Genomic DNA, 16,123 nt, shown 5'->3' with positions numbered 1-16,123 from the left:
CTCCTCCACCTTCTTTCTGCCACTGTGTCCAAGAGTGAGCAGACATGGCGAAAGGGCACTCATCTCCTGAATGTCTGTGGGGGCTTCTAAGGGTGTTTATAAGGTATTTATAATGTTTAAACATAATGATTTGGAATGCAAAACACAAAATAATATTCGGTATTATTAAAAGGATTCTAAGAAAATCTGCCTAAGCCAGGTCTTCTCTCCAGCAGAGTCCTTATTGTGTAAAAGTACTGAATCGGTCTCTAGAATAAATGAGGCTGCCATAGTTGTGAAGGTTGATCACACTGCAGAGTTAGGGATGCTTAGTTGTGCTGCGTGCACATAATCATGCTTGTGTCATTTTCCAAAAGAGATGAAAAGCTTAGCTGAAATAAATTCTGATTGTCATTAAGAGCACATTAGACAGTTATCACTCTAGAAGATTATTTTAAAGCATTCACGAAGTGTAGATGGCAAAAGTTAAAACACTTTGGATTATAGGAGGAGGAAGGCCCTGAGCTGCCTGTGAAGGATGGCTTTTGCAACATGACTTGCAGATCAAAGATGTTGAGCTCTGTTGTGCTCAGCCAGAGGAAGTGAATTCCATGAAGATCCCTTCCCTGGAAATGTCTTGTTGCAACCTCTTCTCTTTAAACCTTAAAGCTGTCAGCTTGGACACCCCAGTTCATCCTAATGAAATGATCTGATAGAAGGAATGCAATGGTTTCAAGAGTGAGACCCAAAACACTTACAGGACAAAATGCTGTTCAAATTGTTTCTTTCTCTTCTGGGAACAGTTTTGCTGATTAGATGGCAAACTCTTCTAACAAAGTTACATGCTGAGGAACTGAGAAGGATAGAAAGGGCTCCCTGCCTTCTGTCTTTTATTGCCTCCATTCAAATATCAGTGAGTTGCGAACTCCAGTAACTGTCCACCTGAAACTGGCAGAGCCCTTCTCGCGCTTGGCCTTTTTCTGGCAAAAGCGTGGAATTTGCCACTGCTGTGGCACTTGCAGTGTTTGCCGTGGAGGCAGACGCCTCCACTGCCCACACTGCCCGCAGCCCCGAGCCAGCGGCGGCTGTTCCTGAGCCTCGGGCTGTGCCCGGGAAGCGGTTGAGAAATGCGATTGAGGTGCTGTGAGTGTGCGTGCGTGTGTATGTGCGCGCTTGTGTTGGTCAGCAGCCAGATTTTCTTGCTCTCCTCACTTTGCACAGGTCGCATATTACACAGGGACAAATAAAATCAGGTGCCAAAATAGCTGGATTTCAAGAGCGATCTTACTACACTTTGTCAAGAACCACGGAGCATGAGTATAATTCTTGAACTGAGCTTTGAAAGCTTTGTTTTTGTTGCTAGTAACAAAACCACCTCAGTTTGTATACTATCAAAGCATCTTTTGCTTTAGCCACATGCCTTGTTTTTGTCAGACTCGCATGTTCCCTCATAGTGTTGCTTTTCTTGAGTTTGTTTGATGTAGATGGGAACACCCACACAGGCACCCAACCACTTCTTATTCTGTAATTTAAAGCTATCTTTAATGTGAATATCTCTTGGTGGATCTTTCAAACCCACTTCTGAAATACATAATCTTCTTCACCAGTCTGGCATTTCACTTTCCTACATGCCTTTCAAAAATGTTTAGCGCAGGAAAGGGAGCAATTTCCCCTTCTCAGGGCGACAGTCCGGCCGTTGGGGAATACTGTGGAATAAATAGATAAAGTTTGCACATGGAATTTAACAAGCTAAATAATAGCGACAAGATTGTTTGTTTCCATTTCATCCAGTACCAAGCTTACTAGGAATCCTGCGAAATCTCTGTGGTAGTCACTGCTCTCGTAGTTCTTACTCAGACTTAATTTTTGGTTGGTTACTGGATTCTTTTTTCTTCTGTTTTTCAAATACTGAAGGAGGCATAGTAGGTGGCCCAGTGGAAATTTATTTAGAAGCAGATTCTTCAGCTGCAGAAATCAGACTGACGCATGCTATAGTTGATAAGACTTGTGCTTCTTCACCCTGTGGTTGGTGGGAACACTAGATATTTCAGTGGGGGTTGTGCCCCTCCTTACTGAAGCCGGAGGCTGGGTATTTCGTGCAGCCGAGCACTGGTACCAGATCAGAGAGCAGGACTGTCTTTAAGTGCCGTTTGCAATTGCTCGGTGTGTGAAGTGACTGGCTTTTAGCTGGGAAAAGCTGAGCACTGGCCGTCCTGATGCAGTTGGAGAAGGTTTTCATTTTGGCTAACTTTGGGAAGTTGCTGTCTCCTGACAGACAGCTCTGTGCATCTGCTGGAGCACACATAGGAAATATAAATGGAGCAGCCGCGGTTTTGCAGGGAACTCTGGCTGCTCGTTGCAGGGCCACTTTGCAGACGCAAAATCCAGCCCCTGGGGGAGCAGGGCAGGAGGACGTTTTCAGCATGCATTCAGTGATTGTATACGACTAGCATTAACAACTTCCACTAAAATGCAGAGTCCTGTCCTTTTGTCCCAGAAAAATGACACCCAAAGAAGCAAAGTCTACTTGGGTACAGTTTGTTGGGTGGCATGGAAGAAAAACACGTGCTGTTTTCTGTCTCGGAAGGTGTTTTATTTGTTATTCATAAAAGGAGAAAATTAGATTATATTCTAACAAAATACCAGTGCTAACTACGGTTTTTGTGTTGGAGGGTTAGTACAGTATGCGAATACATTTTGTTTTTCTGTTCAGAATATTAGCGTTGTTGTGGCTTTTTGTTTCTCCGATTCAATGGAGGAGGTTGACGGAGAGGTTAGATACCGGTTCTGCCTCGGTGGTTCATTAAAGCGGCGCTGGCGGAGCGGAAGTCACCCTGCTCAAAGGTGTGGGGAGCGCTGTATTGTTCGGAGCCGGGCTGTGAATGCCAATGATTCTGCAGCTGTGAAAAGGGCTCTTAATGAGTTTCAGCATTTTAATGTACTTCAAGTTCCCAATTGTACAAATTTAAGAAGCTTAGCAATTCAGTATCTCCTGAATAATAGCATTTATTTTATACTCTAAATACACTCGGGGAAGTCTCAACAATATTGCAGGAAGTCTCGGTAATATTGCAGCTCCATCCCAATGTAATAGCTTTAGAGGACCTAATTGACTTGAACAGTGGAATTGGTCCTTTAAAAACATGCACTCACAATTTTTGATTAATGAGCCCCATAATAAATCATTAATCTTTTTTGGCTCAAAAATGATCTGAATAGTTTTCAAAGTAGAAGTTGTGTACGTTTTTCTAAACTGTCTTAGTGATACAGTGCTTGCATTTCAAATCTATCATCTTAAATTTACAGAAAGAATAACCTAACCTAATTTAATTTTGGAAGAAAACAAGTCCAAACTCTGAACTACTTTGTTACTAGAAGGCATGTGAAGCAACATCTAGATAGGAATACTTCCTCTTGTAATAATAAAAAAACTCTAAAATGACCATGTAATAAGTGCCCTTCTTCCTGAAGGACCCCAAAGTGCTTTTACACATTTTCTATAGTCAGTGTGGGTCATTCACCCGTCACTTGAATGAAACCAGTCTTTACTGGCTGCACTACACAACACTTTTTATAGGAAGGAAATCACAAATAACTCTTGCATTTGAAACTCTGGGGAGAATTTTAGGTAGGCAGATTGTAATTGCCCAACTTGGAACTGGGCCAGAAGACTGTGATTGATATAGCCAGGCTGCGCTTTAGTTGTCCCAAAGTAGTCAGGGCCTTAGTTTCAAGTGTGCGTTGTCTCTGAATTGTATTTCTTTTTCTCAGTGTTAATTTTAGTGCTTATGGAAAGGATGCCAGAATTGGCAGAATTGAAAAGTAGTGAAATCTTTTACTTACAAGAGGATCAGCTACATTGGGACAGTGCAACATGATTTTCGACATGTATCTCAAGTGGCAGAAGCTGATTATGTATCTTGTTTTTCTCCCTATTCCACTGCATGGCCTTCTCATTTGGTTGGATCCCTCAAAATATTTTCCCCACACTTTAGTATTTTGAGTTCTTGTAATACTATTATTTTAGGTCTTGAAGTAAAGAGATAACAGAATAAATATAAATGGCTCTTTAACTTTCCCCTTTCTCTGGGAATCGCTTCATCTTTCAAAACACAGTGTAATATCTCAAAAACCTGTTGAAGGCAGTCTAGCAGGTTATGTTGATTGATCTATAAAAATAGGGTCACATAACTTGAAACTGTTTCCCTTAAAAAGCAAACAAGCTGCAGAGCTTGTTGATGCTTCTCTCAGTGCACCAGCCTCATCCGCTCCCTGAAGAAGGAAGGCTGTGAAGCCTCTGAACTTCAAATCAAACTCTGAGACTGCTAATTCCATACATAGGACTTTTCCCTTTTTTTTCCTGGATGTGGCCTGCAGGATACATATAACATTAGCATGGTCTGCCGAGCATAGTTGAGGTGAGCACAAATATCTCAAGACTGCAAGCTATCAAGTTCGGTCCCTTAGGTTTGAAGTGTTTACACGGCTTGTGAAAAACACATGCGTCCACCAATAAAAGTAATTTCCAATAATTCACAAAGAATTCTTACAATCGTGACGTGGACTTCACAAGCAAACTCTCAAATTTCACAGGTATACATTTGAAGGTATTGTAAATGATACCTTTCAGTCCTCCTTCTTTTAGGAATAACTGGATTTTACCTCCTCAGAAATGTTTGAAGTCATTCCCCAAGTATTGAGTAACCTTCTACTTATGTCATCAACTGCTGATATTAGTATCAGCAAGGATAAGCTTTGGAACAAGGAGTCTGGCTCTGATAAAACACTCCTAATTTACATGAAAAAGTGGTGCTCTCTCATTCTACTTCTTTGCCATACTGGTGCAGCATTAGATGGCCGAGATTTTAAGATGCTCAGCTGTAGGCTTTCAGCTTTTCTCTTCGCTGAAACCTGCTTGAAAACAGGCTGTAAATACAGCACATGGGAAGGGTAATCCAGAGCCCTGAAGTGTACTTCAGTTGAAGTTTCTTCCTTTAGTACTATTTGTTTGTTTATTTATTTATTTATTATTAAAAAAGATTCTAAAGCCAGAGGAAAAAAGAAACTGGATCATTTATGAACCAGCACAAGAACTTGGTCCAGCTTTTGGTATCCTAGGAAGAGACTCACCCCGCTCCCTTTTACACCCTGCATTAGATTCCCCTTTGCTTTTAGATCCTGACCATCCACTGTATCTAGAAAAATTTGTAAGCATCTTCATACTTGCTTTCCAGTCTGGGACTTAAGGAATGCCTTATATATCTTGTCTCACAGTTTTATTACTGCAATAAGCTATTAGAGTTGCTTATGATTTATAAGTAAGAAAGGAGATAATAACATCCTTCTTCTGTTAGATTGATACATCCGACATTTTTATATGAATGATTTATACACATACACAAATATATATAAAATATGATTGCGTACAGATATATGCAATAACACACCACCAGCAAAGCACATTATATTTCTATGTATATAGATACCTCCTCTGCATACACAGTCACACACACACATATGTATGCGCAATTAGAAATATGCCTCCATTTTTGGAAGTATGTCTTTACACATCGACATCTGTTTACCCCGATTTTCAACATTGAAAGCATGCTTAAATTGGTCTGCATTTTTATGTGTATAACATATTTTGTTGTTACACATGTAATATATAACTATAGTTATGTACTTATACCCATCGTTCCCATATATATACACATGCAAGTGTGCATACATGCACTTATTTATATTAGTCACAGATGAAATACCATAGAGATAAGAAAAGCAGATGAGCTTGAGCCGCTGAGAGCCCAATACTGGAATGCTAATGCATTTTCTCATAGGTCAGCTTAATATAGCACAGCAAATCATTATCACTGCTGGCAATAGGAGCCAGTTGTGCACTGAGCAGAGTGGCTAAGTCTAAGTTTCTTGAAACAGAAGGAAAAAAAGAGTTACAGGAGTTGGAACATTTCCTTCTTTCTTTCCTCATTCTCATAGGGACTGGTCTCATATTGTACTCCAGTTCAAGCGCTGTGCTTTGTCTTGGATTTCAGCTTGTAGTATCTTTCCACCTTTGCTATACGATTCTCTTGTATCATCTTATATCATTCCTATACTGTTTGCCTCCTGGTCTGTTGATCACTAAGAAGCTGAAGAGTTTTTGCAGGAAGGCACCCTTCATCCAGCAATGCACCTGAGCTTTGCTTCACTGCCCCGAAACAACTTTGTAGCACATGGCTTCTCGTCCAGCCATCTCAGTTCTGGTGCAGTCTCAGCAGCTGATGGCAGACGACTGCATGCATTACTTCATTTCAAAGGCCAGACATCCTTGGTTATCAGCCTTCTTGAAGTTCTTCATTTCTGCTACAAGAACAACACACATGCCCTTAGCACCTTTTCTTTTTCCACAGGGAAATTCTTTTTTCTATCCACAGTGGGACCAGATTACACCCCCTTATGGCTCAACAAAACTTTGTTTTTCTAGGTAGATAGAACTGTCCATGTTGCCTGCCTTGCTATACCTAGGTATGCTTACTCCAATTTCTGAGTGGTTTTCTGCTTCCTCCTGCAGAAAAATGTTGATTTTGTTTTTTCTGCATGGATATGCAACCTGAAACAGTCATTGGCTTGGAAAACTTAGTCTGCATTGACTGCTCAGAAAACTGTACCTTTCTAGCTGATATGAAAGGTAGAAGGAACTAACAAAAGGTTTATAGGAAAACTCGCTTGAAAAACTCAAGCTTTGCGTTCTTTCTCATCCTTGTTATAGAGAAGTTAGAGAGTTCAGAGACTCCTTTCTGGTTAGCTGCCCTGCATCTTGCACAGAGGTTATATTCTTTGTAGATGGCTAAGCACAGTAAAATTCCCTCTCCTTTCTACTTTCATCTCCTGGCAAGAGAAGAAATATGTTTCCCTTACTGCTCTTTCTATCCTTGTTTTCTCCCAATACTGTAGAGCTGCAGAGGTGCCTGCTGCTCTACTTGGCTTTCCCCAGACTTCTAGCTGATGCATTTTGTCACTCAGATCCCAATTTTCTGTCTGTGCAAAACAGAGTGTACCCTCAAATGATGCTTTCTTCCTCAGTGGTCCTGATTTTTTATTTCAGGAAGGGGAAACCTTGACACTTTGCTTATCTCAATCTCCTCTAATGGCTGGTAGGAATGACAAATACCTGGCACCCGTTCCTTATCTCATCCATCTGGAGACTGATGTGGTGTCTCCTCTTCTGCTATTTTATGGTGGGCTCTCCTGAAAGCAGCCATGGGTTATTCATGTGTCCCCCCTCACTGTCATTGCTGTGCTTTTCTTGTTCATTGCTTTCAGCCTGTGCTCCTCCCCTGGAGCTGGACATTGCTTCAGTTCAGCTGAGGACTGGGGGGGTGTCAGTCCCACACCTCCTGGTTTCCCTCTGCTAGCCACCTGCGCTCGAGGCTCCACTCTTCAGCACTGACCACAGCTGTGGGACAGTGGACTTTGCCAGCCACAAAGATTGGGTGGGACAGTGCCAGCGGCTCTTAGTCTGCAGTCTGGAGAGAATGGGATCATGCAAAAGGGCAGGGTTTTTGCCCCATCATTAACCCTTTTTTATTGCTTCCCTGCTGTTGGCTCCTGCTCACGTTCACACTGCAGTGCCGTGTTTTCTCTGAAGCATAGAGGAAGCCAGTGTTGTAGCAAGGGAATGGAAGAAAGAAAAAGAAAGGTGGAGCATAGAGACATCGTCTCTCCTTTCCTCCCCAAAACTGGTGCCTGTTGTTTCTGTTTGGCTCTAAGAGATATACAGAGCAGGCAGTTGGCTTAGGAGGTCAGGACAGTACAGGCTCACCTGGGAACCCCTCCTGAGGAGTCAGAGGTAGAGAAGCTCATGCACATTTATGTAGGGGGCTGCAAGATGGAGAACACGGGCAACTTTACTTACCCAGGGAATCTCATCATGTGGAGCAAGAGTTACTGTGATGAGTGGTGAGGAGAGTACAGATAGCTCAGCTGCTTCTGCGCAAGGTGCTTCAACAGAGATCATCACAGGAATTCAATGCTGGCTTCTTGTTTTATTTTAATATTTTCTTTTTTAAGTGAAACAAAGTTTTAGTTCATTCAGTTACTAATAATATTTCCTCGTTGTCATCTGTGAGGGCAGTAAGTGAATTTTTCAAGGGCTTTGTGCTAAACCTTCCGCAGGGATGTGCTCATCATCGAGAATTCTGCGTGCTAGGAAAACGTGACATCGCTGTGTCTCTCGTCCTTCTGAGGGATAACTCTCAGTTGTCTCATTTTAAATATGACTTGGTTGCCTTTTTCTATCTAATGCATTTATGAAAAGCACAAGTATTTCTACAGTATTTGTTTTATGAGTTGTGCCTTATCTTAAATGGGAATGGTATTTTTGTTTGTATAAAATACAAATTTCTCAAAATGATACTCTCAAGGCTGTATTTTATGGTGGATATTGTTTTTCTTAAGCAGCATCTATGTATATTTTTTCTTACGTTTCTGTAGTAGTTAAAACAATCCAGACTCCCTGAGAATTGATGCATCCTTGAGGACTAGTACGTTTCCATTTCTGGCATGTGCATCAAAATGAATAACTGTTCACTAGCAGTCTGTGTGGACTCAGGCTAAGTAGACCTCAACCTTTATCCCAACAGGAATTCCCAGACAAGAAAATTCTGACTTCATTTATGGTTTATAGGAAGTAACGTAAAAACCTGACAAAAGAAAGCGTTCAGTTTTCTTCACAAGGAATCACATGGGATCTACATGCTGCTTGAATTCGCCTTTGTGTCAGTAGGTCAAATGTTAAAAAGCAATACACTGTCCCAAAAAGTCCTCTTGAAGCTTCTAATGCTTTCCCAATGCTAATAATTTACAACCCTTAATAGTAGCTACAATCTTTCCAGTTTATGTATATAGACAGTTAAATGCCAACTCTTTGAATTTTACATCAAGAGATATGAATTTCCTGAATTAGCCCTTTCAGCCTAGAGAAGCTTCTGAAAGAAACAAAAAAGTTTCTATTGATCTACAGATAGATAAAATATGGACAATAATTTAACCCTGTGAAGACTGTATCCAGGCATATATGTCTTGGATGGATTTCAAGTCTATTTTATGACTTCATTTTGCTGGAAGCTTTGAAATGGAAAATTGAAAGTAAACAATAAATACATGAAAAACATCAGAAGAGTGCACACACTTGTTTATGCATCTTTACGATGCATCCATCTGTATATATTTTTAAAATATTTTCCAAGCACAGAGTGAGCCAGCCAAGTGAGGCCAATGAAAATTTTGCTGTAGAGTTCAATGAGAGAAGGATCAAGCCATGGCAGAGCAAACACTTTGGTCCTTATGGAGCATACCTGCTAGTTATAGAAGACAGAAGGTCCTACAGCCGCCTGGCCGAAGTGCAGGTTACACATGCATGAAAGCCTCTTTAATTTGTGCCCCTGCTGCTTCATTACAGCATCCTATGCCACCGGAAGATCAGACAGCAGAGCCCTCTTCTCTGCCATGCTCCCGCCATTTGGAAAGTCTCATAACTTCTCTTTCTGAGCTTGAGGAGTGATATGTAGCCTTTGCTCTAACACTTGGCACAATCTCCACAAAGTATGTAGTTTATCCATATGTTTGTCTGCTTAAATCTGAAGTTTGAGGAACCCAACCTGGTTGTTATCCTCTGCAGTGCCGGATTATTATGTCTGTGTTGAGAAGGAGGTGCCATCACATCCTGAGATAGATTTGGGAAGCAAACATACATTTCCACTATAATTTGTAATAGGTTGGGTCCGATGTTAGTATCGTAGGAACAGAGATTTGGCTAGAAGCTCTGAAGGGAGAAAATAGTCCAGGAAGCTACAAGAATCATGAGGCCATGGCTTAAGCGTTGCCGCCTTGGCAAATGTAGCCAAAGAAAGTGAGATCTTCTAGCAATTCTGTAATTATTTTATTTGTTCACTCTAGAATCTTTGCTTTTTCCATATGAATCCTACTTTTCAGGATCTGTTCTCATAATTTTGCATGTTTCAGGTCATGCAAAGAACAACCGTAAACTTCATATGAGAATTTGATATCATCTGATTTTCATGTTGTAACTCTTTGCCTTTATTTCACTTGTTTGGGAGTGTTATGATCTTAAATAGAGCAAAAATAATTTTTCTTTGTAAGTATTATTATATCCAGACTTTTTTACACTGAACAGTTTACATATGAAAAAAATGCATTCCAATCGATCAGTGTTACTGGCACTGCAATTTTTTTAATACGTAAGTAGTGCTAAACAGTTACTTTTTGCAGTGTGTGTCATGTTCTTCAAAATACCAAATAATCGCAATGATCCATGATAGAGGAATGTGTTTGTGCATATGTTTATGATCTTTTTTGTTTGTTTTAAGAGCACTTTAAATTAAGCCCTTAATTTAATTTCATTGATTTAGTGGATATGGTGTTTGGCTAAAACTCATTTTCTTTCCTCAGTTAGCAATAATGAAAGGTTTATGCTGTTGCCTGATTTCATGCTATGTCTTCTGTAAATCATCTAAACTCTCTTGTGCCCTCCCCTTTCTGTGTCTGAGTATATATATGCACATATGCAAACAAATACACCCTCTATGTGGGATATTATGTAAAATACAATTCAGTGAGAATGTGAAAACTAGGAGTTAAATTGCAAGATTTGTTGACTCTGCGCAGGGGCAAAGGGCTTGACTCCTGTCTGAATCAGTAAGAAAATCCTGGAAAATATACATCAACCAGCATGTCATTAACCCGGTATAGTATAAAGCAAATAAACATACTTGATGCAATATTGTCTAACTTGCAATAGGACACCATGTCTTAAGTTCACTAGGACACAGCTGGTGACAAATTAAAATAAATAGTTTAGGTGTCAAACTTAGATTGCAGTTCATCTGGCAGCTCAGCCTTTTGCTTCCAGATGTTATCAGTGAGTTTCTGATTTTGGGTTCATATTTAGATTATGTAGTGTTTCAGAAATTGTTATAGTTGAGCTTCAAGTAATCCAAGATAATGAGTTGATTCTTAATAGAATAGGAATAGGAATAGCAAAGCAATCTTTAAGACAGTATGAAAGTGAATGTGGAGGCACAAAAATCTGTGGACAAAACAAAAATTGTGACACAGGAATTTCTGCATAGGTTGTGTTGCCTTTTTGGCTGCAGTGTGCTGTACAACGTGGAAACTGGGGGATTTTGTTTCTAGGAAAATTAGAAAGCCAGGAGTAATAAAAAATGTTCACCTAGAAATTGTAAAAGTATAAAGAACAGGTTTTTATGTTAGTCTGTGACAGTTCTGGTTATGATCATGTTCTGTGCAAACGAAAGGAGGTGCCATGTATCTTACACAGCGCTCTGAAGGTGCAGGGCATAGCGACTCAGGTCCGTATTTGCTACACAGGATGAAGGGCAAATCAAATCACCATTGGCAGATAAAATGCATGAGGGAAGGTTCTGCAACAACTGTGGTGGACAGACCAGTAACAATTTGGTTCCAGCGATGTTTAGCTTTAGCAAATGCTGTGCTTTCCATGAGCAAACTTAATTAAAAGAAAGCTGAGTCCCGCTTACACAGCACGGCACAGCACTCTGATAGTTTGCACAGTGAGAAGAAATTCTGAGCATATATAAACTGTGAACTCTTTTTAAAGTTCATGTTTTTAATTAAAACAGTACTTATAAATAATACTTCACTGTGGAGCTAATGTAAGCATTTGTGGCAAATAATTTCCTTCAATAATTTTCTTCTTTTTCACTTTATAGGTCATGGTTTTTTGAATTTGCTTGTTTGCAAGTTTTTGACAAAATTTGATAGAAAAAATTTTAACCTGTGGCTTGTATAAGAAGTAACTGTAAAGCATGTTTCAGTAATTGCACGTAAGACTGGATATCTAAGTCACATCTCTCTATTCTGATTGGATGATCCTGGGCAAAGTACTTAAATAGCAGAACTTTTCTTGGGTCATCATAAAGCTCAGAAATGCTCAAATTTACTTCTGCAATAATAAAACTAATTTGAAAATCATTGGGTAAATACTTCCCTTCAGAATAGCACTTCTGGGTATTTATTTATGTTCATGTGGACAATCACTCTTTCTCTTCCAAAAGTGTCCGTGTTGTTGCTGACAGGCTGCTGCTTTGATCTGCTGACAATCAAGCTCATATGGAAAATGTAGGCAGCAGTTTTAGTTTTAAATATATTTATAGCATTCAATGGACTGAGCTTAACTATTTCTGTACAGTAGTTGCATAATTATGCCAAGGCCTAATGTCCTGCATTGGTGTGGAAAAACCAAGCTGCTAATAAATTGTGCACCATGAAAGCGTACAAGTAGAGTAGCGTTGGGTAGGGAGGAAAACTCATTTATGAAACGTGTAGTCACCATTCAGTCTAAAAAGACGCAATTACTACCATGAAATAAATATGTCAGGGTTGAAGAGTATGTCTCAGGATGCTGAATCTTGACATAGTGGCCCCCTTTGAAGGGCCAGCAAACAAGGCCTAGACTGTTTTGAAGGTTTGTAAGACAAAATAAACATCTTGAATATCCCGGTATCTTCTGCTTTGTAGTACTTCACTGGTGAAAATGTCAGTCTTTAGACAGAGTCTCTGTTGAGGAGATAGCTAGTGCTTCAGGCAGTGCTTGCTGGGAAGAGCTTTGGAAAGACTATTGTCAAGAAGCTCTGCATCTCTTTTAATACTTTTATCCTGCTATACGTGTAGGATTGTTTGTACTTAATGCACTAATAAAATCCACTTAATGCACTAATAAAATGTAGAGTTTAGGCGTTGTGAACAGTCTTGTACGCCTTTTGGTGTGCAGCTTGACAAGGGAGTGAAACCAGCCAAGGATCAGTAGTTAACTGGCCATTGATTTAGCTGTCCACACTGTTAAAAATGTGCCCAGACAAAGGGAAGCAAATAAACAAGTAAAAAGTCAAAAGGAAACCTGGCAGCGGCACCTGATTCCTTCTGTCCAGCCTGTGATACTGCGATAGTGGTTCAAAGCATGTCATTAACTATTCCGAAAGTCTAAATGGTATGGACCAATGCTATACTTTCTGTTGTTGTTGTTTTGCTTTTTTTTTTTTTAATATCATAAATTCCTTTATACAATCCTTGAAAACAGAGCTACTATTATTTGGTTCAGATCAGTGTATCTTCATTGATTCACAGGAGCCATGCTGATGTATACTGGAGGAATCCTAGTCCCTAACCATTAAGCACCACCCCAGCCTTTCCCTGCTTGGAGGAGCAAAAGGGCTGCCTTCCATCGATTCTCTGATATTGGGAAGCAGGGGAGTTTGGGGTGACTTTCTTTTAACTTTCACACCACCAGCCCATATCCATCCTATCTAACTGTGATAGCTAGGTTAGGAGCATCACGGCATCCTTTCTAGGCCAGTGAAGAGAGAACTTTTCCAAATGTTAGCTACCAAAATTAGGTGTTAGATCTGTAGTTAGACGTCTGAATTTTAAATTCAGTAGCTTACTGTGGGTGAAAACCAGGCAGCGTTTACATATGTGCAAAAATACGCCACATTAAATCCAATGTGAAAAAGCAGCAGGAATAAATGGGGAAAAAATAGAACTCTGGAAAAATCTTTTAATTCAGAATTCTGGTATATGAATCTGATCAAATGCATGTTGAATCAGCTTTCCAGTGAATGTCTGTGTCAGATGTCCTGGAAAGTTCTTACGATCTCCAGTACTAAAAGGGTAAATTTTTAAGAATAAAACAACAAGAAGGGATATTGAATGTGAATCTGCTGAGAGAAAGTATTATATGCTATCTCTAAATTTCATTTAAGCTCGGTGGCTTGTATAGAATCCAGTTTGGAAATAATCTAATAAATTGAAGATGAAACTGATGCTGCCAAACAACAGTTTTCAAAATATTGAGCAAACAATATGAAATTTATGAAATAGCATATAAATGTTTCCATATAAATGATCTAGTTTCATATAAATGATTCCACAAAAATGACTTTTCCATAAAGAGTGGGACTATTTTTATGTTAAGGGGAGACAGAAGTTGGACCCAGATCTTTAAAGGAGAGAAAATTTTATGTAGATAGCCTGAAGATTTGGGCACTGACCATTAGGCAAACATGAACTAACTTGGAGGAAATACTAATTTAGAGTGATTTGAACCTGGATCTAAAATGTTCAGGAAGACATGACTATACTGCTAAAGGTGAGCTCCAATGTTGATCTACATGAATATTACTATGAGGAAGTCTCGATTTATTAAAGAAAAGCAAAGCATAAACATAAGTTTTGAGTATATCTGTAAAAGGAGGGCTTAAGAATCTTGTACAGATCCACGTACGATGTTATATTCTCAACGTTCCCAGCATAAGTTTGGAAGCCTTTGAATTAAGGATCAATGATTAGCTTCCTAGAGCAAACTGCTCCAGGGAGTAATAATGTAGGTTGAATAAAAAGAATTGATACATGGGGTTCATGAATAAAGCAAATACACTTGATTTCCAGTCCTACTGAGATTACAGGAGGTTTGAGGTCCTTCTAGGGGAAGAATAACATTGCCGAAAACTACTGGCCCCTCCCTACACGTCTTTTAAAGAATGCATTACTGAATATACTACATAGAGTCTCAGCCTCCTCTCACGCCAGCAGAAATTGTTATTTTGGCTTTTCATGAAATTCTTCCAAATATTATCTCAAGATGAGAGGGAAAATCCCATCTGAGCGTTGTCTGTCCTTTCAAGAGTGGGCAGGAGGGTCCAGCATAGCAAACAGCAAATTTGGGTTGCAGCACACCCTCCACTGGGTTTTATAATTTTCAAATGTTGGTGGAGTAGTGCGTTTTAAAGCCTCTTTTCTGTAAAGGTCGTCTGCCTCTTTGGCTCAGGCCTTGTGAGCTGAGTGACTGACTCAGTTCTCACTAAAAGGCAGTGACAGTATTTCTGGCTATTTCTCCAGTACAACTGCTGCTGACTACTGAACTCCCAAGTCTTACAGCAAGACGCCTGCTGCTGAATGTCTGAAATGCTCCAGTGCTGGGATTTAATCGAAATGTTCTTTGAAACTCATTCTTAATTTCCTGTATTAATACCTTTAAACCTTCCTAGCTGTGTTTTTGGCCAGTTTTGGAGTGCCTATCAGTGACATGCATGCACCCTCAGCCAGAATGGCATAACGTGTGCCTGCTGTCGATGCTGCTGGAGCCCATCGGCCAGTGCAGGCGAGATACTTGGCTTCAAAGGTGGTGAACTAGGCTGGGGCGGGAGCAGAGGGAGCTGCAAAAAGCCCTCACAATCGTGCCGAGATGACCTTTAATTGTCTTAATTTCTTCTTTTCTAAGTGGGAGCCCGTTCTGTAGGACTCTGCACACACGCAGACCAAGACCCCAGAAAGAGTTCAGTCGGGATGTGAGGATATGCTGGGACTGATTAGGGGCGGGGCTGGCTGGATGAGTTCACCCCTGTTTTTGTGGGGACGCAGTGCAACTGCAAGCTGTGCATGGAAAATGTGACCCTCCTCGGGCTGCTGAATTGGAGGCCTTGGCTAAAATGCGCTTCAGCGAGGACGGCCAGGAGCAGGCTTGCACGAGTGTCTTGAGACTGTGCTTGCAGCTTTGCATGCCTGGAGCATGAGGTGTCCGCAGCTGGCACACACAGCCGCTTCCCCCCTCCCTTCAAACAGCTCCTTGGCCTGGTCTTATGTCCGTTAAATAGCAACATTTGGCACACATCAGCATTTTGTATGGTGTTTGTGTGCCGGAATGGCCCTGTCTCACACGTGGGGGATGAAAGGACCTGAGGGGCTGGCGTGCCCTGGCACAAGCCTCTGTGAGGTTGCATGTAAAGCAGCTATGCTGACAGCCCTTCTGTTCCTGGGCAGGATGGAAGGAGTCCCATGCCTCCCAGGAGAGTCCGGCAGAGGAAAGCCAGGACAGGGCCCACGAACCGCAGGTGGAAGTGGGGCTCTGCAGCACGTCGCAGCGGCCTGCTGCTGTGGCTCTGTGCCGGCGGCTGGGACGGGGCCACGGGGCCTGCTGCTGGAGGTGTTGGTGGGACTGTGCGGCTTGCTGCTGCCCAACCCCTTCACGTTGTACAGGAAACAGTGCAGGCGTGAGGGAAGGTTATAGCTCTGAAGTATCTGTGACTTT

General features: G+C 40.9%; 1 protein-coding gene across 10 annotated transcripts in view; it reads left to right on the top strand.

The window, feature by feature from the left end:
• The window catches only part of RBMS3 (RNA binding motif single stranded interacting protein 3), a 761,325-nt gene that overhangs the window by 588,926 nt on the left and 156,276 nt on the right, over positions 1 to 16,123 (top strand). The gene's annotated exons all lie outside the window — the stretch shown is intronic.

Source organism: Dromaius novaehollandiae, chromosome 2 (genome assembly GCF_036370855.1).
Source record: "Dromaius novaehollandiae isolate bDroNov1 chromosome 2, bDroNov1.hap1, whole genome shotgun sequence".
Lineage (NCBI taxonomy): Eukaryota > Metazoa > Chordata > Aves > Casuariiformes > Dromaiidae > Dromaius > Dromaius novaehollandiae.
Note: the sequence above shows the minus strand (reverse complement) of the source record. Positions and strands in the feature narration are given on the sequence as shown.